This window comes from Lepidothrix coronata, unplaced genomic scaffold, assembly GCF_001604755.1.
Source record: "Lepidothrix coronata isolate B3197 unplaced genomic scaffold, Lepidothrix_coronata-1.0 Scaffold39, whole genome shotgun sequence".
NCBI classification, from domain to species: Eukaryota; Metazoa; Chordata; class Aves; order Passeriformes; family Pipridae; genus Lepidothrix; species Lepidothrix coronata.
This window is the reverse complement of record NW_016690219.1, coordinates 5,097,950-5,120,794: the sequence shown is the minus strand read 5'-3', so window position 1 is coordinate 5,120,794 and position 22,845 is coordinate 5,097,950. Positions and strand designations below refer to the sequence as shown.

The 22,845-nt window shown below is 44.5% G+C and overlaps 1 long non-coding RNA gene across 1 annotated transcript in view; it reads left to right on the top strand.

The window, feature by feature from the left end:
• The first annotated feature begins 648 nt into the window (after positions 1-648).
• LOC108496379 overlaps positions 649-22,845 on the top strand; it is an 82,049-nt gene continuing 59,852 nt past the window's right edge. Inside the window, exons 1-2 of the long non-coding RNA XR_001874434.1 lie at positions 649-714; positions 1,435-1,547. This is a non-coding gene — a long non-coding RNA (uncharacterized LOC108496379). The remainder of the gene's footprint in view (positions 715-1,434; positions 1,548-22,845) is intronic.

The window sequence follows — 22,845 nt, the reverse complement described above, 5'->3', positions numbered from 1 at the left end:
AGGTCCTTGACAGAGAACTTGGCCCAGTAAAAAACAAGGGAAAGGGCAGCCACAACTGGAAGACACTCATCGTCATAATTCTCTGCTGCTGAGCAATGCCTGGACCAGGAGCTGCCCCGTTTTGTGCTGTAGCAACAAGGCACTCAACTCCTCTTCAGCCCTTCCCAGACCAGGCAGACAGGAGCACTTCAAGGAAGAGGTTAGGAGGCTGTGGCCAGGTTTGTTTATTTTATATCCAATCACAGTTAAATGAAAAAAATCTGAGCAGTCCTCAGGCCTGGGTGTAGAGTCCGGGGCTGTTCACTGCTTGCTGCCTGCCCCCATGAGGTCACAGGGTGCTCTGTGCAGGGCACAGCCACGTCTGGAGAGGCTGAGGTCACTTGTCTTCTTCAGACTGGAGAAAAAGAGGCTGAGGGCTGACCTCATTGCAGTCTACAGCTTCCTCGTGGGGGGAAGTGGAGGGGCAGGCACTGATTTCTTCTCTCTGGTGACCAGTGACAGGACTGAAGGGAATTGCATAAAGCTATCTCAGGGGAGATTAAGGTTACATACTAGGAAAAGATTCTTCACAGTGGTTGAGCACTGGAACAGCGTCTCCAGGGAAGAGGTCACAGCACTAAGCCTTCCAGAGTGCAAGAAACATTTGGACAACACTTTCAGGCACCTGGTGGGATTATTGGTTGTCGTGTGCGGGGCTGGACTTCGATGATTCTTGTGGGTCCCTTCCAACTCAGGATATTCTGCAGTGGGCAGCCCATTCCCATATCTAATCACCCTTTTTGTGAAGAATTTCTTCCTAATGTCCAACATAAACCCCCCCTGGTGCAGCTTAAGACTGTGGCCTCTCGTCCTATCTCTCATTATCTGGGAGAAGAGACTGATCCCCACCTGGCTACAACCTCCTTTCAGGGAGTTGTAGAGAGCGATAAGCTCCCTCCCCCAGATCCTCCTTCTCTCCAGTCTGAGCCCCTCCAGCTCCCTCAGCTGCTCCTCATCAGACGTGCTCCAGACCCTTCCCCAGCTCTATTGCCCTTCTCTGGACCTGCTCCAGCACCTCAATGTCCTTCCTGAACTGGGGGCCCAGAACTGGACGCAGGGCTCGAGGTGCCTCAGCAGTGCTGAGGTTGTGTCTCTGCCCTGCAGCCCTATCTCCTGATGAGCACAAACCCTTCCCAGCTCCATCCAGCAACACTCCACTTCCACAGCCTGAGACAGGACACCCTACCCCCAGACCACCTCTGCAGCGCCAGACACTGGCTCTCCTGGCTGTGTAAACACCACAGAGGGACTAAAGATAGTGCCAGATCATTGCTCAAAATCACATCTTTTCTTCTCTGCAGAGGCTAGAAAATGGCAAATAGGATGCAGGGTTTGGCTCCACAGTGTTCACTGTTGTCATGACTCATGAGTTATTTTTTTTCTTTTCTGTAACAGAACATATGGCTGCAGAAATTATTCCCTGTCTGTTCTGACAATGGCCTGGCCAAAACACATTATGTTTTTGCATACAGTCAATGTAAGAAGAGAAGCACAACAGCATCATGTGTGTGAGTCACTATTTTAAATATTTTCTTTAAGTGTGTTATTTTACATGTTTAAAATACGCTTATGTGCGACATTCAGCGTATTAAATAAAGTCAAAAAGAGCAACAAGTGCTGCGGCACAGGTTAGCTGCACAGCTATAAATCTCTGTTTTGAAGCTCAACCACATGTGAAACAAGAGCTAATCAAATCATGGCAAAGGCAAAATTAATGTAAGTCTTTTCAAGAGGATCCAATCCCAGCGGAGGATTTTGCTCTGCCAAGCTCCTTCCAACTTTATTGGATGATAATTATTTCTGTACAAAAAAATGTTGCAATCAAACACTCCCCAAGCAGTACTTTTGTTTTCTACAGAGCTGGTTGAGCAATGAAAAGATTTATTAGTGGAGAATATATTAATGAGGAATTTGTGGAGAAACAACCAAAAAGTCAGTGAGTGGAATTTCCATGAAATATCTCCAGGGTGTGAATTTGCCAAGCACAAAACTTGAAGATGCCCAGTGCTCCCTGTGGGGTAACAATCACACCCCAAACTCTGGAAACAAGTATTTTTGCCACCCAGCATGCCCAAAGGAGAATACCAATTTACAGTAGCATCATAGCATCAGAGCATGGTTTGGGTTAGAAGGGAACTTAAAGACCATCTTATTCCAATCCCCTGCCACGGGTAGGGACACCTTCCACTAGACCAGGTTGCTCGAAGTCCTATCCAACCTGGCCCTGTGTCGTCCAGATCTACTGACACCAACTGTGAGCCCAAAGGAGCAAGTGTTTCATCTTCTGAGTTCAGGCTGCCCCTAATTGTTGGCTGAACGAAATAATCCTGCACAGAACTGCTCATCTCATAAATTATGGTTTCTTGTCCCTTCCTATGAAGCTCCATGTTCTCATGCCCAAGCAGATATGAGAGATATCTGTGGGACAGTCTCTCGTGGGACAAACACATACTAAAATAAGAAACATCCATTTTCCACACACATTACTCACTACTAACATACAGTCTGAACTGTCCTGCCATCTTCTTATTTAATGGAGTTTTCCTTGCCATGATCCGTGAGATAAGACACTATTTAGGCTTCTCCTTAATCACTTGAAATCTGTTGCCCAATAGGACATTATTATAACTCCATCATTTTTGAGATCCAGGAAGAAAATCCTCCAAGTCTGTTGTAGCAGTAAACGTGATGCTTTTGCTTCCCTCAGACACTGTAAAAATGAGAGGAAAGCTTCTTTATTACAATATTTAGGCCTTTCATTTGAGTTTATCAAATCAAACAATCCATTTTGGAGTTGCTTTTTTCTTCTACCTGTGGGAAAAAATTGCAGGCTACATATCCAAGTTCTTCCAGTGCTGGGATATCTGTATTTGTGTTGAAGATAAACAGGGACAAATTTCTCTTCTTTCCAATTTACAGAGAGTTTGGACTGATGTATTTCCTGGAACTGATGTATTTCATGGAACTGATGTGTTTGATAGAATTCAGGAGATATTTTTTGAACCATTAAAGGAAAATACACAAGTATTTCCTGAATTTGTTTCTTCTTATCCCATAGTTTACATGAACTGTTCAGCAAAGGGAAGCAAAAGCTGAGCATCAACCAAACCCAGACCAAAGCAGAGCTTCTGGTAGAAACCATGTTGGGATTAAATGATTTCCTTTGGTTTCCATCCAAAACCAAGCTGAACGTGGATTTCTGGGTTGAGTTTCACTTTGAATTTTTGGTTTTATTTAGTTATGAAGAATTAAGTGAAACTTGGGAGGTTCAAACCCTCATTGAATGATCCTGAAAAACGATCTGCAAAACCCCTCGCTATGGAGTCCAATTTCCTACCTTTGATCTCTGTGGATGCTGGGAGCAGCACCAATATCTCTTCCAACCCATAAAAAAATATGCTGGTGAAGCTACAATTTTTTTTTATGTAGAGACTTTGCTATGCAAGAGACAACATCCAGTCCCAGTCACCACCCTGGGGCCAGCATGAAAGTAGGAAATCCCTGAATTTGCCCTTCTCCAAGATAGGTTCTGTCAAAGTGAGCAGGTACCACCTTGAGCATGCCAAGAGAGAAATACAGAGAAAGGCGCAGAGCTAGGGGACCTACTGATTTTTTTCTCTGGGAAGAGGAAAGTATTTACCTTCCTCAGCTCCCAGCTTGTGCCAGAATCACAGGTAGTGCTCTTTGGGCTTCCCATCATGGTCACTATGATCCATGATATCCCAGTTGTGTGATGCAGCTGTCACTGAGCAGCCCATCCCACCTGACAGGAGCCAGAGGGCCATTGAGCTGGTGGCCACCGAAGTAACAGGCATTTTAATTTGTTTATCTACCCATCTGAGGTGTAATCCCATGTGTGCCAGCTTTGGCAGGAGAGATGGTGCAAGAACATCCTGCCCCACCATCTTGTATCCTCATAGCTTGCTTTTTAACTGGAGTAATTTCCATGATCTGACTTCAAGCCCTGTATGATAAAACTGGGGAGGGAGGTAGTTGCATCACAGGTTGAGAAGCTTTTGGGGAAGAAGAAGCCTTTGAAGCTGCTGTCTCCCCCAGAATATCCTCAAGTACTCCTGTTGGACCCTTCCTGTGGATGTATGACACGTCTCCCAGTTAAGTCATCTTTATGGAACACGTACTTCCCGCTCCCTTGTGTTTTTATTTTCCTCTCCCTCTTTAAATGCTTCCTGCCTTTGGCTGTCTGTGACTTAACTTCTTGGAACCTTAATAGTCTTGGAATCCCTCTACTTCTATAACTTGATTTTACTATTTAGGAGAAAGTTTGATTCATTCCCCCCAAACCAAAAAGAGAATAAAGGAAGGGGAAAAAATCCTATTCACCCACCAGCAAAGAAGCAAGATACAAAAAGATGAGATTATTCTCATTCAGCTATTCATGGCTTTGGAGTGCATTTCATTTCAGTGTCTGCACAGGCCTTTGTAGAACCATCTGATTGAACATTACTTATACTGCATATTATAGGCACTAATGAGAAAATGATTCTAAATTGCCCCTAGGGATGGTTATGATTAAACTATTTGCCTTTGCTTCCTCTAGTAAATTAAAGCAACCAAAAGAAAGAGAGAAAAAAAAGAGGCTCAATCTGGAAAGCAGTCAGGAGAATGGTTTGGTAAAGTTTCTGAATTCCTAGGAACATTTTTCCTTCTAAACCTGGTGATTGGATGTGTGTTTCATGCTGCAATTTGGAGCTAAAAGCTGTGACAAATATGTGACACGGGGTAGCGTTTTGGAGGACTGAACTGGGCAGGATTTTCTGTGTTGTCAACTGTTTTGAAGCCCTGATCAGCTTTAATTGCACTGAAGCTGCTAAACCCCTCTGTGCCACCGAGCAGCTCTTCCAAGGCGTCAGACGTCTGTCTCTTAAAAAGAGCATTTCAGAGGCTCTCACACACACGGAGCCTCATTCAGACGTTTTATTTAAACTCTTAAATCTTTTGAGCTTCGGGTGAATAAACGAGTCCCTGAAATGCAATCCATTCTTGCTGCTCAGGGTTTGCAAGTGGTTTTTTTCGCGTGGAAGAAACAAAATGTCACTTGTGTTTCCCTTGGCCTTTTTAAGGCACAGCGGGATTTGGGGAGCAGGGAGCGGTGTTCCATTGGATGTGCCTGTGCCTGTGTGTCCCCATGCACTCGGACTTCGGCAGGACTTTTATACATGATTGTCCACGGCTGTTGAATTAGCTAATGAATTAATGAAATGTGTGCAAACTACACGGGGTGAATTGCTAGGTCACGCAGTTTCTGGAGCACTAGTCAAAGTATCTGAGCTGAGGGGTCCCAAACCCGAGCTCACATCTCTCTGGTGGTCCCCAAGTCTCTGCAAGGTGGCCCCCATCATCTTCACACTCTCTGACCTGGACAATCTCACTTCCATCACCCAACCCAACACGCTGGAGTCAACTGCAGGTACTCCTTTTGGTCTGTGGGTCTGTGGGACACTCCTGTGGTCCCAGTGATGGGGAAAGGCCCTGAATTGATCTGACAACAAAGCATCTCAGACTCTCTGCTACAACTTGAGACACACACACCTCCTCTGCAAGAGTTTGTATGACCAAGATGCCTTGGTGCTTCCTCAAAAGACAACAAGGTGCAGCACTCAGAGACCCAACAGAACAACCAAATGCTGCATTGTTGAATTTTACTGTAGAGCTACTAATGATTTTATACCCCAACTGTTAGCAGTGTGTCTCAGGTTTTATTCTTTATATATCAGAGGGACATGAAAAAAAATTATTGAGAGCTTATCTGTATGATACCTGAGGCCACATGGAGCTTCCATTAGCTAGGGATGAGAGGAGCCTGTTCTTGCTTTTCTTTGGGCACAAATAAGGGACAACTGAGCAACTCAGATGCAGTTGTCTGTACCAGCAACATCTGAAGCTGCGGAAGTTTTGTGGATAAACTCCTTTTTTCTTGGATAATAGAGACAACTCCATGCTCAAAAGATCTCTAAGGGACCAGGCAAGATCTTGTCCCAGTGCTTGTGTCAACACAGATGGTCACTGGGGTTTATTCATACTGCTTAATTTTGGGTGGGCTACATAAGGGAGCTGAGGTCCGTGTCACTGAGGCCTCAATCTGTGCCAAGACTACAGGTGTCTAATTGATTTCCTTGAAGGAAATCCTTTCTGTCCACATACAGCCAGTGGTAAGAAGAAAAAAAGGTCTTGCAGCGAGCATAAGTACACACAAACAGTCCCAAACACAACACCCAACTAACCTGCCTACCTATGATAGATAAGTTTTTTCCTTTAGAGGCTCTCCAAGGTGCTTATCATTAATTACCCAAAGAAATGTGGATCTTGGTGAGAGAAACATCTGCAATTTTGTCATTAGTTAGATGCCCAAATAGGACAGAGTTTGGGCTGTCTGTCATGTCCAAGTACTTCACGAGCCCTAAGAGGGTGGTGAGATGCTGAAACAGGTTGTCCAGGGATGCTGTGGCTGCCCCATCCCTGGAAGTGTTCAACACCATATTAGATGGGGTTTTGAGCAACCTGGTCTAGCAGAAGGTGTCCATGCCCACAGCAGGGAGGTTAGAATTAGATGATCTTTAAAGTCCCTTCAACCCAAATAATCTTGTGCGTTTATGGTTCTTGGTTAGCAGGGACAAAGTCTAACTTCAGGTATTTGACTGATCCACAGGTATCTGCACCACCAGGAGTGGAGTCTGAACATGTGTGTTTCTGTGCACAAGTGCAGTGGGGTGTATGGGTGAAAGGAGAGAGAGAGGAAGGACACAGACTCTCCTGTACATAGTCATTACAACCAAGAACTATCCCTTAATTGTGCTGTCCCCTTGTGCAGAATGATTCTGGCTTTGGTGTCAGGAATGCATTTCCAGTTGACCCCATGCTCAAACCTGAAGGCAGAGTGTTCATTGTTTCCTCTCCACACCACTCCTTCCCTATAACTGGAAGATTATGTGTTTCTTAGCTACTGGTCAGACTGGTAGTGCCTGCCAAGAAACTTTCAGGGAATTTCCTCGCTATGTAACAAATTTATGAGTCATATGAAAATCTGGGAAATGATTCAACCAGCTGTCTTTCGTTGACTCAAAGATTTTTACAACACCTCGGTGCCTCATCTTTGATTTGAGCCAGCAGAATGGTTTATTGTAACATCAAATAGTCTTATGTTCACTGGAAGGATGCTTCCTACTACAAAAAAAAAAAAAAAGAAGAAGAAGAAAAAGCTATAAAACATTTGAAAGCAGCCTGTCCTTAGGTGAAGGATGCACACACAGAGCAACCATATTCATTCACTATGAGCTGATGAATGTGGCTGAACTGCTGTTTCCCTCCAGGATGGCTGCAGAGGTGGCTGTCACTGAGAAGAGTGGCTCAGCTCTCAGCTGCAGCAGGTACAGCCTTCCTGCATGGCAGGGATCAGACTTGCAGAAGCTTTTGTTCATATTTGGGTTTAAATGGCTATTTCAAGGAATTTGAGCGGATCCAGACTGAGCAGCAATGCACCTAAAGCCTGGAAATGTTTTTCTTGTTATGTACCCTGTCCAGATGGTAAAGAGGTTGCATCCACTCAAAGAGAGGTAGGAACTGGACCAGGACCTTCCATCAGTATGGAAGATGCTCATTGTAGGAGTCAGTCATAAAGAACATTCTTTTCATCATCCTTTCTGAGCAAAACCACCCAGAGCTGCTCTTTGCTGAGCTGGAATCACTGGCACCCCTGAGCAGAAGCAACAATCACAGACTGGCTTGGCTGGGGGGCAATGGAGATCCTCATCTTACAGATGCCTTGGGATGGTCCAGAGCATGTGGAGCACTTGGAGAACAGAGCTTCAGCTGGAAGAGAGCTGGACTGGGCAGTAGGCAGGTAGCTACAGCTATGTGAGGAGCTAGGCTGAGGAACAAAGCAGGTTAACCCTTTAATGGAGGACATTCACTTGGGTGAATCAAAGAATCCCAGACTGGTTTGAGTTGGAAGGGGTATTAAAGATCATTTCATTTTAACCCCCCCCTGCCATGGGCAGGGACACTTTCCACTACACCAGGTTGCTCAGAGCCTCATCCAACCTGGCCTTGAGCACTTCCAGGGATGGGGCAGCCACAGCTCCTCTGAGCAACCTGTGCCAGGGACTCACCATCATTATAGGGAAGAATTTTTTCCTAACATCTAATCTAAATGCCACCCTCCTGAGTGACACAGCCAGCTTTGGACTCCCCTCCTCTTCTTAAGGGGACTTCAAGTACCAAAAGTCTGTGTGTAAGTTATTTTGGGTGAGGGATGATCTCTCAAAGAGTTACCTGGCACAAGGACAGCCAACAGCTCATGTGTGCCCCTGGGCAGCAGCCTCTGCTGAGGGAAAAGGAAACCTCTGGAATCTCCATCAGGAGCCTGTGAGCAAGATCCTTACCCTGCAGCGAGTGTCAGGAGCGTGACCAGTGCTGGCAGCCAGAAAACACTCTAATTTTAGAGGTCTTGGAGAAAAAAAAAAGAGGTCCTGCCTGGAGCTTGTTGTGCCCTGGTGCCCAGGACAGCACCCTGAGATGGCTATTGAGGACAGTATCACCAGCAACCAGTCTTGGTTGGAGGCAAAGCAGGGTTGTGGGTCTTCTGCTGCTCACCCAGGCACTGCAGGCAAACTCCTGCAGCCAGGGCTGTGCTCAGAGACCTCACTTCTCCATTACTATTGCTGCCAATAATCCTCATTAATGGGAACTGCACCTTTTGCTCAAGAAAACCAGAGTAAGAGCAGGAGACTTTGGCAGAGTTACCTGAGACCTGAAAAGACATCTCACCTAAACAACCAGAGCAAAAGGGAGTTGTTGAGCAACTTCAGCCACAGTTTAATCACTTAGGACTCATAGATTCACATCCTCTAATTTTATGTACTTACAAATATAGAGAAATTGCAGTGCTCCCACGGTTTTAAAAAACTATATGTGTGGATAAATCTATTTAATAGATGGCACTAGAGCTAATCAGTAAGCAGAAAACAAAAGTAGAGTGGAAATTATTCTTCCAGTAAGAGTTAAATTGCTGCAAACAGAAAGAAAACCGGAATTTATTATTACGGAACTAAACCAAGACTATATAAAATATCCAAATTAATTTAATTGTTACAACCCTGTTTTCAGCACATTGATGAAAGCCATCAGCCACTCAAAGAATTGCTCACAGTAGCCCCAAATCCTTCATTTTAGCCACTCGATTTCACTGCCAAAATCACAGAATAGTTTGGGCTGAAAGGGACCTTAAAGATCATCTATTTTCAATCCCCTGCCATGGGCAGGGACACCTTCCACCAGACCAGGTCGCTCAGAGACCCATCCAACCTGGCCTTGGACACTTCCAGGGATGGGGCAGCCACAGTTTCTCTGGGCAACCTGTGCCAGGGCTTCACCATCCTTACAGGGAAGAATTTCTCCCTAATATCTAATCTAAATCTACTCTCCTCCACCTTAAAGCCATTCCCTACAAATGCTCGTAGCAAGGAGCTCTCAGCATAGCTGAAATGAATGCACCTCTGCAGCAATCACCCAGCACTTTACAGGTGTATTGTGGCTTACAAACCTTGAAATGCCTCATGGCAGCACCTGGAGAATCCACGGTATGACAGAGTAAAGGCAAATATAGCATACTTTAAACACACAGGACAAGTAAGGGTTCAGAGGAGAGCAGCAGTATTTTGATTTATTGATGGTGTGTTCGGTGAACTAAACCACCCTTCTCTGTCCAGGGCCTTACTGCAGCTCTACTCTTTAGTATTCAGATAAGCAGTATAAATACTTGTCAGAGTTTTTATCCATATCACAAATGGACATAGACCAGCTCGCATGAAACTCTCATTTCTATCCATTTCCAAAGGATACAAAGCTGGGATCGGTGGAGTATGAGGGAATTAGAAACTTGGGGCAAAGAAAAAGAAATCCTAAATGGTGATATTATCTCGTGACTGCTTTCTGATTGAGAATTCCCCTTTCATCTTTCCACCCCTTCCCACTGAGCAGCGTTGTGGCTGCCATTTTTAACAGGCAGAGAGATCAAAAATGTCTGACTTCAGGGAATTTGGCAAAGGTTCTGGACTTGGACCCAGCAGCAGATACACAACACTTGTAACATTCAAAACAGACCCTCTTTTTCTTGACCTTTCTGATTTTTATTGCTTATCTGGGTATATATAATCATTTTAAGATGTCTCCCCTTACTTACCATAAAATAACCACGAATTATTTTTTAAAAGGTACATTATAAGCTTCAGAACGACTCTTAAATGTACCCAGGCAGACAAGGGGGAATGTGAGGTTGCTGTCATGAAGGATAACTTCTGGCAACTGCTCTGAGAGAGACACTAATGAGTTTAATTAGCATTTGGAAGCACAATCCCCCCATTCTGAAGCCAATGCCCTGCTGGCAGTGACAACTCTTTGGAAGATCAACAGCAAAAGACATTTTCTGTAATGAGGCTTCGTACAACTCCATGTGTCATGCAAGGAGGGATTTGTCCCTGGCAGAATTGCAATAGGAAAGCTGGAGCTGGAAGGTTTTCCAGCTGTGGACCTCCAGCAGGTAACACACGTCCTCCCCTGGGTAACGGGGGATTAATGACCAGGCACCGAGACCTGGCACCGTCAGGTGCAAATCCAAAAATCAGCTTTTCCTCCTGGCAAATCACTTCACCTCCTAATTCATTTCGTCTCTTTAGCTTAAAGGCTTTTCAGAGGGATGTTAATCTCTGCCTACATGTTTGCACAGTGCCTAGAATGTAGTAAGGGATTAGTCACTGTTGGGACTATCATGCAATGGCAACAGGAATGGTGAGGTAGCAATAAATTGGAAAAAGCAGCCGCAGATGCTGGTGCCTCAGAGGGGGTTGGAATAAGGACCAAAATTGGATCACAGTTCAGCAGGGAACAGTGAGTCTATTCTAGTGAGGAAAGTAAAATAGGAAAAGATATTTAAAAGATATTTAAAGTATTAAAAAAATTAAATGAAAAACCGTTACCTACATGGTTTTAAGCTGAAGGAGGGTAGATTTAAATTAGGTGGTAGGAAGAAATTCTTTACTCAGAGGGTGGAGAGGTCCTGGCACAGGTTACCCAGAGAAGCTGTGGCTGCCCCATCCCTGGAAGTGCTCAAGGCCAGGTTGGATGGGGCTTGGAGGAAGCTGGGGTAGTAGAAGTTGTCCCTGCCCATGGCAGGGGGGTTGGAATAGGTGTACTTTGAGGTCTCTCTCAACCCAAACCATTTTATTTTTCTATGTCCTTGTGCTCAACAAGTAATAGCTACTACAGGTAATAGCCCTCCCAGCCTGTGGGGTATTTGAATATTTTCAGAAAAGACAAGGAGAAATTAGGAGATGCAGAGGTGGAGTCACCAAGAATTTTGAGCTTAACGTGACTCATGCAATCACAGATAGGTCGATATTGAACATATTGTTTAATGCAGATCAAATCAAATCAAAGAGGAGTTGACCAGAATTTTCACAGAAAACGCACATGAAATCTGGGCTTAGTTTTTTCTACAACTTAGAAAAAAATTGAGTTCCTTTCATACTTTCTATTATAAATTATCAGGCCCAGAGCACATGTTTAAGTGCTTTTGTTGAATCAGGGTCATTATGAACAAGAGCCTGGCAATGCTCCCTTGTTAATGAGCTTCCAGGAAATGTACAATTGTTTTTAGAAGAGTCTAATGAAGACAGATTTGTAGGGGATCTCATTTGATGCAGCCAGAAAACCCAAACTCATCAAACAAACAAAAGCATGGGAGTAATTTTTTTTTTTTTTTTTTTTTTGGTGTCTGATTATCCTTCCAGGATTGCTGGTGTGTAATGCTTTCAAACTTTCATTGAACTTTACTCTCTCACTCCTGGCAATTATTTTTCCTTGATGTCTGATGTGGAATGATATACGTGCACCTGTGTGATAATGGCTGGTTGGATATATCTTTACTGACTGGGAAAACCCAGGATGTCACCTCTACACTTAACCATTTTATGTCTTTTATGGCTCTGCTATGGATCCCCTCACTAAAAGCTACCGGTGGAGCTTACATTTGTCAGGGGAAATGGGGGTGTTTTATCAAACCAGCTGTTTAAAGTCTCCTACAACTTTGCAAACTGCTTTAAGAGCCCTTGCTTTTATCACCGCTCAGACTTCCAAGCAGTCACCAGAACAAAGGAAAGAACAGCTGGGAAGTTTTAAAAGCAGCAATGTTTGCCATTTCACTCAGGTTCAAGCACAATAATTAATAAAACTTCCCCTCCTCTTCCACCTCATCTCAGTGCACAATCACTTTGGAACAGGACTTCTTGCTGGCCCCTTCTGCTGAGTTACAGCTGTTACATTTCCCTGATCCAAAATAGAAATCATTATCATTATGTCACATCCATATCACCCTGGTGTCCTGTGTCAACCTGTAAGAGGAAGCGTGCTCAGGGCAATTTTTTGTTAAGCATAAGCAAATCTTCTGGAATTTCATTCATCTGAAGGAGAAATGCTGCAGAGGTTCAGGAATACAGTACGTATGGCCAGGGGAGGTGAAAAACACCTCACTCCACTACAGCTGTGGAGAAGTTTGGTATCTCCCAGAGGTGAATCATGTGGGCTCCACCTACACCCAACGCAGAGTTGGGGGCCTCCGAAGGGTGATTTATTTTGGCTCCCTCAGACACCTCTCTTAGCATGGGATGAATCATCTCCTGACCCTCTCCCACTCTCTCCACCAACTAAATATATCTGGCATTAGCCAAACTTGCAGGCATCCACATTAGGTCGGGCAAATCCCATCTGGGCAGGCTGGTGGTCTGTCCAGCCTGGTTTTCTGTCGGGCTTTCCATCAGCGGACATGAGGGATGCTCCACAAGGATGCAAAACAAAGAGCAACACCAGATCTGTAATGTAGGGGCTGCACAGTAATAAAGTGTGAAGAAAATTGTTTCCTTCCCCTCTCTGGTGATCAGTGTTAGGTCTGACCTATGAGGGCTGGATTGATGGCCCTTGTAATTTTATCCAAACTGGAGCTCCTGGAGCAGATTTGAGGGGCAGAAATAGTGCTGCTGATCCCTGGAAGATGGGGCTGGATCCTCCAAAAGGACCCAGAGGCTGGAAACGGTGCTTGTAGAGTAACCAAACTGTGGGATTTTAGCAGGAAATAACAGTGACCATGTTTTCACACAGTCCATGCTCAGAATCATAGCAGAAGCAAGTACAATTCTGAGTATTTCCTGAAGTCACTTAGAAATCTTAACTCCCACTAAATACAAATATAGATTGAAATAACTGATTTTTTTTTTCCTTTCTCTGACAATTAATGCCAGGATTTGTGGCATTGACCTTTTTTGCTCTGTTCAGGGCTTCCCCACAGCTGCTGTTCTCCATCCCAGTGGGACATTCTCTGTGCCATGAATTGAGTCCTCCCTCTGACAGGTGAGATGGGTCCCTTATTGACACAATGGTACGTCCAGCTGCAGTTGCAGCAGGGATCTGCCAGAGATTGTCCTTGCTCAGAAATGACCTGGTGAGTTCCCCATGATGTTCATTCCCAGGGTAATGTCAACTGCTCCCCATGGTGACATTCCATATGCCACTGAAGAAATGGATGTCTGGATCTAGCCCGAGACCTTGGCCATTCAGCAGAGCATCATTTCTCTGTGGCCACACAGGCTCATGGCATTGACAGACGTTATTGCAAAGGAAAACACTCAAAGCACATTAAGAAAAACAAGGTGCCTGTGTTTCCCAGCCCACTTTGCCAAGATAGTGGTAGACAGACAGTGTTTACAAACCATTATTAACCAAACAAAGCTCTTTAAAGAGAGTCAACCCAGGGCACTCTGGCCTCCATTAAAACAGACTTTTCAAAAACATTTATGGACTTAAATAAAACTCATTCAGAACACCAGGGAAATTGCCTCCAGGTTACACTCTGGCTTTGCTACCAGTCTAGTCCTTAAAATTACTCACTAGGAAAGGGGAAGACTTTTTTTCCCAGCTAAAGGGTTGCCGTGTGTGCTGCTCAGCTGTGAGAGTCCTGCCAGAACGCAGCTGGCCAGATGTGGGTGGCTGAGATTTGATGCAGTGTATATACCAGATTTTCATTATTGTTATTACTACTATTATTATTATTGTTATTAGTATTAAAGCCTTGCCTGAAAGTTTGCATAGGCAAAGGATTGGAGTTGGAAATGCTGTAGCACAGAGACTGAGGCACAATGAGACCAAATTATTTGTCCCCGGACACACAGGAGGTCAGTGGCAGAGCAGGGAAATAAGCTCAGCTTTCCTAGAAACAAAGCAACCTCTTTAAAACAGGTCTAACTGCCATTTTCAAGGTGTCCATCACGCTGACATCCAAGTTACTGTCCTAGGAGCACAACCTGCACAGAAACTACTGTGCTCTGGAGGTTGTTCTTTATCTTCCTGCCAGTAGATGCAAAAACCTCATCAATAAGAGTGGGAGAAATGGTTGCAGAAATGCTTTTGCTGGTAACTTTCACTCTCTAGCTCATATTGTTAACACACCCGACTCTGAATGCTGGATGGCAGATGGAAATACTCACTGGCCTGATGGATTTATGGATGTCTGAATCCTTGTGGCAGTATATATTGCCTTCAGAACAACATTTTCTTCAGAGTGAGCCAAGTCCTGGTGCAGTCAAAGTTGTTGGAAGTTTTGCCACTAACATTAATGAGATCAGGATTTGGATTTGTGGCTGCAGAGACAAAAATAACCCACTACTGCAAATTGGAAAGTAAGAGCTGAATTAAATGAGGTGAGACTGGGAAAAAGAGAAAGAAAGACTGATGCTCTGGTAGGGTTTAGGATGGAGTTTTGCCCCATCTCTGTGTCTCCTTCTGCTGAAGGAGGTAGTCTCACAACCAGGCAGATCAACATTTGGCTCAGGAAAAAATGTTTCAACTACCATCCATGAAATGCAACCCCAGCCTGTACCATTGGTGACCAAAATCTCTCACAGGTGCCCTGTATGAACCTAGGTGTTGTTCTCTGCTAGTTTCCAGCAGGTAATTTTCCACACCATATAAAAGTTCCTAAATCCAAGTATAAGATGGACACACTGGTAGGTCAGTCTCTTCTGTCAGGTAACAAGTGACAGGAAGCAAGGAAACAGCATCAAGTTGCACCAGGGGAGGTTTAGACCAGATATTAGGAAAACTTTCTTCACTGAAAGGGTGGTCAGGCACTGGAACAGGCTGCCCTGGGAAGTGGTGGAATCACCATCCCTGGGATTGTTCAAAAAACATGTGGATGTTGCACCTGGGGACATGATTTAGTGGGGGATTTGGCAGTGCTGGGTTAGTGGTTGGACCTGATGACCTTAAAGGTCTTTTCCAATATAAATGAGTCTATGATTCCAAGATATAGAAGGGGACTGAACTGAACTTTGGCCTAAGAAGAATCCAAACATTTTCTTTGAGATAAGAGGCAGGAGCAGGGACAAATGACCAAAGAGGTTCAAGTAAGACAAACCCATGCTCGACACATCTGGAAGAGCTGGCCTGGGGAACATTGCTTCCTGCCAGTAGTTCTGACTGGGCATATACCAAGAAGGACAAGACATTTCAGACAACTGACCCTTCTGGGGTGATTTCTAGCAAATTTGACATAAAAGCATGGTTATAAAACTCATAACAATCTAAATTGATACCCTGGTGGCTGACAGGGAGGAGTGAGTGCTGCTTTGGTGAAGGTGGTTTTCGCAGTCAAAGCAAACATACAGGAGCTGGTAACAGCTGGGCCCAGCTCCCAATGTTGCCCTGGTGATTTTGAGGCTGCTCTGAAAGTTCCAGCTGCATATGGTGGAGCTGGGGTGGTGCGGCACCTCCTGCGAGTCACCTCCATCCCCTTTACCTAAAAAATGTCAAAACTGAAGCAAAGACCATCCACCAAGTTCACTGAGTATCTTCAATCCAACTAGAGAGGAAAAGCGCATCAAGTGCAATATCTTTTCACAGCTCTGCCTTGAAAGGAGAGACGAAATCCTCCCTCCTGAGCTGCTGTGCTCGGCCAGCTCCAGCTGTGAGCTCGCAGCCGCTCTCCTCCGGAGCAGAGCGAGATAGTGATGCGGAAATCCCACCCGTGGCTGATTACACAAGGCAGGTGTGATGCCAAGAACATCGTCACCCACTTCCCTTGCCAAGTACCTGGATGCAGCATGAACAATCACATCCTTCAGATCGCTCCGTCAGCGATGAGCGCATCCCCCTCGGAGATGGGATGGCTGGACATGCAAAGTAATGTGCCTGTGTGCCTTTCATGTGCAGAGCTGTAACAGATGTTCAAAGATCATCCTCTGGCACTGAGAAAGTGTCTAGGAGGCCCTGGATAGGAGTTTTCTTGGCATAGTTATTTTTTATTTTTTTTTCAGATGAGCTGAAGGGGGAAAGTTCCTGTTAGTGATTATTTTCTGTCTGTGAGCAAAGGGCTTATGATGAGTGTCCCAGCTCATACATCTGGGAATGCCAACCAGATAAATGCAGCTTTCCTCTTCCCTGTGGGTCCCTATCTCTCAGCAGGATTTGCAAAGATCCATAAGACATTCTTTTTGGTGACACCAGCAACTAAAGACCTGCAGCTGGAAGCAACTCACACTTCCTCCAAGACGAAACTGTGAATCTCACCACAAAACTGCAAAACACAGGTGATGTCCATGGGCGTCTCAGCCAATAACAACAGAGATTTATGCAGAAATCATGTTGAAGCTGATAAAAAGCTGAGAAAAGAAAATGCTGGCATGAGTGTGTTCTCCAGGGCTGGCCCCAGATCCCAGACACTTTTGAATCACAGTGATATGGACCCCATTCATATGGTGGACAGTCTCCTTAAAAAGACTTCTTCAGCTTGGCTACCCCCTTTTCTCAATAACAAAGGAAGAGTTATAGCAGACTTCTCAAGTCAGTCCTTGAGATAACTAGACTCTTGCCAACACTACATGAGTGTGAAGTTTTGCAATTCCCTCTGATTCTCTGCCAGCAGAGCCCTGGGGTTTTTTTGGGATGCAATGAGGTGAACATGGGCACAGGCAGCTCAGCACATGGATGGCCTTTGGGACAAGAACAGAGGATGAAATTCTTGTTTCAGTGCTCCAGACAGCAGGACTTGTCCTCAGAGCTTGTCATGGATAAAATAGTAGGATCACTAAAGTTGGAAAAGACCTCTGGGTTCATCGAGTTCAAATGGAGACCATGACCCTGCCCTGAGGTGTGAGAGCAGAGCACATGAGGACGACCATTCTGTGACACTGGTGGCCAGAGATGGCCAAAGCAGGTCACTGAAGCTTTAGAAAACATGGCCACTCATTAATAACACCTAAAGGATGAACCCCACTGATGCTGGTTGTGGAGCTCATTTTAAATCTGGCTGGATGTTTCTCTGACTCTTTGTCCACGTGAAGGGGGGGAATTCCTACAACTCCTTTCTTTAGTTTTAGAATCATAGAATCATTTGGATTGGAAAAGAACTTTAGGATTATCAAGTCCCCCTGTTAGCTTAGTGCTGCCAAGTCCACCGCTAAACCATGTCCCCAAGTGCCACACCCACACTTACAGGGATGGTGATTCTATTGCTTCCCTGGGCAGCCTGTTACAATGCCTGACCACCCTTTCAGTGAAGAAATTGTTCCTAATATCCAGTCTAATCCTCCCCTGGCACAGCTTGAGGCCATTTCATCCTGTGTCTTGTTACTTGTAAGAAGAGATTGACCCCCACTTGGCTACCACTTCTTTTCAGGGAATTGCAGAGAACAAGAAGGTCCCCCAAATCCTCCTATTCTCCAGGCTAAACACTCCCATCTCCCTCAGCTGCTCCTCATCTGACTTTTGCTCTAGTTGATCTTGCCCATCTCCTGGAATGCTGCACCATGTGCGGACTCTCTCCAGCTGTGGGTATATTTGGTTGATGAGGCTTTAAAGTTCCTATTTACTATTTCAACTGAGTAGTCAAATGCCTGGCATAAGCAATCAGGATCACGTCTAACTGAGTCTGTATTCCTGCTATGAAACCCTATAGCAACAATTTTGGCTGTCTTACTGAGGGTTGCCCTTCCCACCACGAAATAATGCCTGCAGGGCATCACTGCATCCTGCAAAACCTGCAGGAGCGAGTCCCAGTTAATCAGTGAGGGGTTTTTTGTAGGGCAACTAAAATGTTCTCATCTCACTTGGTGGGTTTGGCTTCCTCACTGCAGAGCTCCCTAACTTTAAACATGAAGGAGCATTTATCCTCAGGGTCTAACTTAGAGCCACTCTGAACCATGAAGACCCTTTTCACTGATTACACAGAGCTGGGAATGGGCCTCGACTGATTGCTGAAAAATTTAAACTTTTTTCATGCTGTTTTTGAGCAGAGACAGAGAAGACACAGACATAGATAAATAGGGCATAAAAGACTTTTTTTCATGTGTAGATTGCAACACCACAGGAAAAACTGACCCACTCCCTTCCCTTCATTTATCACTGGTGTGTTTTGAACACTATATTTTGGGAAAGGGATATCTCTCTATTAAGTTGTAAGGGGAAACCTAGCATGGAATGGCCATCAAAGTTAAGGGGAATTTTGTCCCAGGTGTCAAAAGGAGGACAGAGACCCAAAATAGGCTTTTTATGACTTGTAATAAAAATTGGAGGCAGTTTCTCTCAGTTTGTGCTGGTAAAGGAACGATTTCTCTACCACTCTTCTGGATTTTGTTTCTAGCAATGGGGCTATAACACTGTAAACTTGTTTGCAGCCTCGTTGAACATGGAGATTAATTCATTAATGTTTATAAATTGCTTTAAGATCTGCAGCTGGATAAGTGCTAAGTAGTCTTATTGCTGTAATGCAGATGAATTTGCTTATCTCTCATGTAAATCAGCTTAAAACATTACCCTGAAATTAACAGCTCCGAGGTTAACAATGGGCTCAACCACACACTAAACTGCAGCTCTTATCGTATCACAACATTACCCTTATTAATTACACACTCTGCTGTGGTTTTTGGACCAAAATCAGCTACACTTCAGATATGGGCAGCCGGACAGCGCTGGGAGGAAAGAGTTTGTAGCTGCACGACACACATGTTAATCGTGAAATTAAACAGATGGCCCAGTCACTCATCAGTGAAAGTCCACCAGGGGCTGTAAGAAAGAGGGAGATTTCCTATGTAACATAACAATTTGGACATCAGAAGGTTTCGAGTTACAAGATTTTTCTTTATCCTCCACCTGAAACTTTTAAGGGGTAACATCAGGGAATTCCACCCGGACTTCGGATACTAATCTAGTTTTATGCTGTTTTGATCTGTCTATTGGGAGCTGGCAGCCAACTCCACTGGCTCCACGTAAGTGAACACCGTGCAGCAGATGGACCAGCCCTCTGCAGCCACTGAGAAGTGTCTGGAGCTCACAAATCCCCTCCTGTCTCCAGAAATCCTCACATGTAATGAGCTCATAAAAGAAGTAGACCCAGCACTCACAGCAATACGTGCTGGCAGGATGGGTTTAGGGAATGAGATGCAGGGGAGCAGGAGTAAATATTCAGTTGTTGCTTGGGCATCTCTGCTGAAGCCACGAGTGTCAGATCTGACATTAAACCTTGTTTCAGGCTATGTAACCACTAAGCTCACACCAAACTCACTCTGCAAGCTTTGCTTACTCTGAGCAGCGTGCAGAGGTAATACTTGCTGTCAAATTGCCTGGAGTAAAACCATAAAAACAGAATAATGGAACAAGTTGAGATTAAAAGCCAATTTACAGAATCATAGAATTATTTAGGTTGGAAAAGACCCTGAAGATCATCAAGTTCAACAATTAACCCAGCACTACCAAGTCCACCACAAATCCATGTCCCAAAACCTCACCATCAGTGCTGCATCCAGGCCTGGGGACCTCAATTCCAGAAAGATGTGGACCTGTTGGAACAAGTCCAGAGGAGGCCACTAAGTTAGTCAGAGGGCTGGAGCAGCTCTCCTATGGAGACAGGTTGAGAGGGTTGTTGTTCAGACTGGGGAAGGGAAGGCTCATAGGACAACTTAGATCCCCTTCCAGCACCTAAAGGGGCTTCAAGAGAGCTGGAGAGGGACTTTGGACAGGGGCCTGGAGTGACAGGACAAGGAGGGAATGGCTTTACACTGACAGAGAGCAGGGTTAGATGGGATATTGAGAAGAACTTCTTTCCTGTGAGGGTGGTGAGGCTCTGGCACAGGTTGCCCAGAGAAGCTGTGGCTGCCCCATCCCTGGAAGTGTTCAAGGCCAGATTGGATGGGGCTTGGACCTGAGCTAGTGGGGTGTGGGGATCTGAATTAGATGATCTTTAAGGTCCCTTCCAACCCAAACCATTCTGTCATTCTATGATTCTGTGTCCCTGAGTGACACTGGTGATTTGCATGAACCCATCAGTTTACTTTCCCCTGTGTCTGAGTTCTGCATCCTTCTTCACTTACAGACAGGAAAGGGATGATTATCAATATTTTTAAATGTATTTCTGGCAATGGGTAGAAGTTCTAACGGAAGTCAGGGCTGTGACAAACATGTGCACGGCATGGACAGCTTGTACAGAGGATGATTTACAGTCCAAGAGGACACCAAAGAAAGACTATGTGAAGGGAAGAAAGGGGTTTTTTTATCCTCAGAGCACCTAGAGTCAAACTTTTGGTGGTATTTAGATGCCTACCAGTGTTTTCAAAACCTGACATCTTATTCCATTTGAAAACCTGTTCCAGATTTCCAGAAGTGGTCACCTCTCCCAACTGGAGACACATTTTCAAAAGAGCTCAGATGCTGAGAAGATATTGGGCAAGTTTTCAAAAGTGCCCAGTATGAGGCTTTGAGATGTTTTGGAAAAGTGGGAGTAAGAATCAAAACATGCAGTGAGGATATGAAAAGCCAGGTTTACATGTCCTTTATCAGTTGCAGCCTGAGATTATACGTTTGGACTTAATCAAAAGTTTTTCTATTAAGAAATTATTCATATATTTTCATATAATTCAGTTAAGCAAGTATCTACCATCTTCCTCTTTCACAACACAGAAATTCATGGACAGTCTTTTCTTCCCATTATATCAAGTTTCCTATACAGAACAGTTTGGGGGAAATGAGAGAGATTTTTCTCTTCCTGTTTAATACTTACAGAAAGGGATTTTTATTTTATTATATTTTATTCTCAGACTCTATGAAATTTCCTTTTGAATCCTGGACATTTTCATTTATCTATGTTTTGGTGTTTTGGTTTTTTTTTTTTTTTAAACTGGCTGTGATTTAGTGGAAGCTTTAGAGTTTCTATTTCAAAAGTATGAATGAGTATGAAAAAAAAATATTTCTTTTACTTATATTTTCCATGTGTGATAAAATGATTTCACAATGAGCCCAAATTTGGAAAATGGACCTGCAAAATGCAGAAAAAGACACCACTGTGAACTTTTTTTCACACACCCACTGCAGGCACAATATTGATTTGAATTTTTTCTTTTTTTCTTCCAAGTATAACAAAAAATTATGGGTCTGGTAGTATTGTTCCTCATATACAAAGTCATATCAGTTTCTGGGTCTAACTTAACCTATCAGGGGAATGGGGCATTGCTCTGCTGTCTCACCAAGGCAGTGATGCACAGGGCAGAATCACAGGACTGTTCTCCTGGGCAATCACAGCGAAAAACTGTGATTGCCCAGAAGAAAAGCCAACCAGTCAATGAAACATCATCACCTGGTAGTGTGGGAAGGCACAGCCATGACCAGGGCGAGTATCCTGCAAACACACACCTGGCACTGCCCCTTAGGGCTCACAGGCAGGCTTTACTTTGGAGCCCATCAACATTTGGCAGCAACAGACAGTAGAGCAGAAAGATCTTCCTGAGGCACCAGCAGAAATCAGACCTTCAACACAAATTTTTCGCTGACACAATTTGTGCCACAAGAAATATTCCCTCTTCAGTTATCATAGAATAAATCATAAATGGTTTGGGCTGGAAGGGACCTTAAAGGTCATCCAGTTTCAACCCCCTGCCATAGGCAGGGACACCCTCCACTAGACCAGATTTCTCCGAGTCCCATCTAACCTGGCCTTGAACACTTCCAGGGATGAGGCAGCCACAGCTTTCCTGGGAAATCTTCATCAGTGTCTCACCGCCATCACGGTAAAGAATTTCTTCCTAATATCTAATCTAAATCTCCCCTGATTTAGTTTTAAATCCTTCCACCTTGTTCTGTCACACTTCTTTTCTTCTCCTTTCCCACTCCTTATTAATTTTTAGCTTGTAACACCAAAAGGTGTTGGAACAAAGGCTCTCTGATGTTCTCACATTGCAGAGGGTCAGATAAGATGATCCCACAAGGTCCCCTCAACCCATTTATCCTCCAGTTGTGTAATATGATTCAATTTCCTGGGGATTATGGACCAGGTGGGCTTAATGGTGCTCAGCTGCAACAGTAAGCCCTCAGCTCCTTCCAGATGGTCAGTGTTCAGCCCTGCAGGTCAACCTTAACCCCTGCCCTCTGGGTCTGTGATCCCTGAAAAAGCCAGCAGGTTTTTCCATAGCTACCTGGGTATACATCCTTCCCTAGAAAAGGGCTGGAAACAAAGCCCAGAAATAATGATCCAGCATTGCTGGACAAGCACTACTGCATGTGGTGCCTTTATATTTTGCCCTGCTAATCAAGGTGTTAATCAGAGCCAAAGTACTCCAGTCATGGGCACCTTTCAGAGAATTTCTTGTTGGTCAGAGAGGTCTTCATCCACTGCTTATTCCTAGGACATGCTGAGGCAGCAGGTATCAAACATCTTTTGTCAGCACAGGGAGCTCTACCTGGCACCTCACCATCTGCTGG